At 35.2% G+C, this 2,650-nt stretch overlaps 1 non-coding gene across 1 annotated transcript; it reads right to left on the bottom strand.

The window, feature by feature from the left end:
- Positions 1-2,146: 2,146 nt before the first annotated feature.
- Positions 2,147-2,254, bottom strand: LOC112745948 (small nucleolar RNA R71). Its single transcript, XR_003173852.1, has one exon. It is a non-coding gene; the product is annotated as a small nucleolar RNA R71 (small nucleolar RNA).
- Positions 2,255-2,650: the final 396 nt, after the last annotated feature.

Below are 2,650 nucleotides of genomic sequence, written 5' to 3'. Positions count from 1 at the left end.
GGAACTGGCGTTGAACGCCAGTTTACGTCGTCTATCCTTGAGCAAAGTATGGAATATTATATATTGCTGGAAAGCCCTGGATGTCTACTTTCTAACGCAATTGGAAGTGTGATAATTGGACTTCAATAGCTCCAGAAAATCCATTCCGAGTGCAGAGAGGTCAGAATCCAACAGCATCAGCAATCCTTTTTCAGCCCGAATCAGATTTTTGCTTAGCTCCCTCAATTTCAGCCAGAAAATACCTGAAATTACAGAAAAGCACACAAACTCATAGTAAAGTCCAGAAATATGAATTTTTCCTACAAACTAATGAAAATATACTAAAAACTTAACTAAAACATCCTAAAAACTACATGAAATTAACCCCAAAAAGCGTATAAAATATCCGCTCATCAAGTCTAGTGTCTAATTTTAAGTTTGGTGTCAATTGTATTCTTCTAATTTTCGAAAATTACATGCATTTTGTTCTTCATTAATCTTCAAGATGTTCTTGATGATTTCCTTGCTCTGATCTTTAAATTCTCTTGTTTTGTGTGTTTTTGTTGTTTCTCATATGCATTCTCAATCTGTTGGTGTATCTAATACGAAAATTTCTAAGTTTGCTGTCTTGCATGCATTGTTTATTTGATCTTAGTTCTTCATGATTTAGTTTCATATTGTTATTATTCTCTAAAAAATCAAAAAATTAAAAAAAAAACTATGTCTTTTCAAGTCAATAATACAGAGAATTGAAGATTCAGAACATTCAGCAGAGCAATTACACAGAAAAAGCTGGGTGTTCAGAACGCCCAGTGAGGAAGGAAAACTGGCGTTTAAATGCCATCCAGGGTACCTGGCTGGGCGTTAAACGCCCAAAAAGGTAGTATTTTGGGCATTAAACGCCAGAATGGATACCATTCTGGGCGTTTATCGCCAGGATGGCACAAGAGGGAAGATTTTGTTTTTAATTCAAATCTTTTCCAAATTTTCATAATTTTTCAAAATCAAATCCTTTTCAAATTATATCTTTTCAAAATCAATTTCTTTCCATTTTTTTTTACTACAAAAATTCTTGCTAACAATTAGAGATGTGATTCAAAAATTTCTTCCTTGTTAAGAAAGGTTCAATAATTGAATGTTAGAATCATATCTTTCAAATTTCTTGTTAGCCAAGGCATTAATTTTAAAAATCAAATCTTTTTAATTGTTTGTCAATCATATCTTTTTAAAATCAGATTTTCTCAATCATATCTTCTCAACCATATCTTTTTCAGAAATAATTTTCAATCATATCTATTTTATTTCTGATTTCAAAATCCTTTTCAAAATCACTTAACTACTTTCTAAATTTTAATTTTTGAAAATCACCAATCAATTTTTTCGAAATCTCTTTTAATTATTTCAAAATTTTTTTATTATTTTCGAAAATTCTTCCCCTTTCTAACATTCTCTATTTAAAGGACTAACACTCCTCCTCAATGTGCAATTCGAATCCTATCCCTCTTGATAAGTTCGAATTCTCTCCTCTCTACCTCCTCCTTCCATTCATCTTTTCCTCTGACACCTCAAGGAATCTCTATACTGTGACATAGAGGATTCCATACTTTCTTCTCCTCTCTTTCATATGAGCAGGATCAAGGACAAAGGCATTCTTGTTGAAGCTAATCCTGAACCTGAAAGGACCTTGAAGAGAAAGCTAAGAGAAACTAAAGCACAACTCTCTGGAGAGGACCTAACAGAAATTTTCAAACAATAAGAAACAATGGCAGCCAAAAACAACAACAATGCCAACAATGCAAGGAAGGTGCTTGGTGACTTTACTGCACCTACTCCTGACTTCTATGGGAGAAGCATCTCTATCCCTGCCATTGGAGCAAACAACTTTGAGCTTAAGCCTCAATTAGTTTCTCTAATTCAACAGAATTGCAAGTTTCATGGACTTCCATTAGAAGATCCTTATCAGTTCTTAGCTAAATTCTTGCAAATCTGTGACACTATTATGATGAATGGGGTTGACCCTGAGGTATACAAACTTATGTTCTTCCCTTTTGCTGTAAGAGACAGAGCTAGGATATGGTTGGACTCACAACCTAAAGAAAGCCTGAACTCTTGGGAAAAGCTAGTCAATGCCTTATTGGCAAAGTTCTTTCCACCTCAAAAATTGAGTAAGCTTAGAGTGGAAGTCCAAACATTCAGACAGAAGGAAGGTGAATCCCTCTATGAAGCTTGGGAAAGATACAAGCAATTGATCAGAAGGTGTCCTTCTGACATGCTTTCAGAATGGAGTATCATAGGTATCTTCTATGATGGTCTGTCTGAACTGTCCAAGATGTCATTGGACAGCTCTGTTGGAGGATCTCTTCATCTGAAGAAGACACCTGCAGAAGCTCAGGAACTCATTGAAATGGTTGCAAATAACCAATTCATGTATACTTCTGAAAGGAATCCTGTGAATAATGGGACAAATCAGAAGAAAGGAGTTTTTGAGATTGATACTCTGAATGCCATATTGGCTCAGAACAAAATATTGACTCAGCAAGTCAATATGATTTCTCAGAGTCTATCTAGCATGCAAGCAGCAACAGGCAGTACCAAAGAAGCTTCATCCGAAGAAGAAGCTTATGATCCTGAGAACCCAGCAATGGAAGAGGTGAATTATATGGAAGAACCC

Source organism: Arachis hypogaea, chromosome 14 (genome assembly GCF_003086295.3).
Source record: "Arachis hypogaea cultivar Tifrunner chromosome 14, arahy.Tifrunner.gnm2.J5K5, whole genome shotgun sequence".
NCBI lineage: Eukaryota > Viridiplantae > Streptophyta > Magnoliopsida > Fabales > Fabaceae > Arachis > Arachis hypogaea.
The sequence above is the reverse complement of the archived record's forward strand: the minus strand, read 5'-3'. Positions and strand labels throughout refer to the sequence as shown.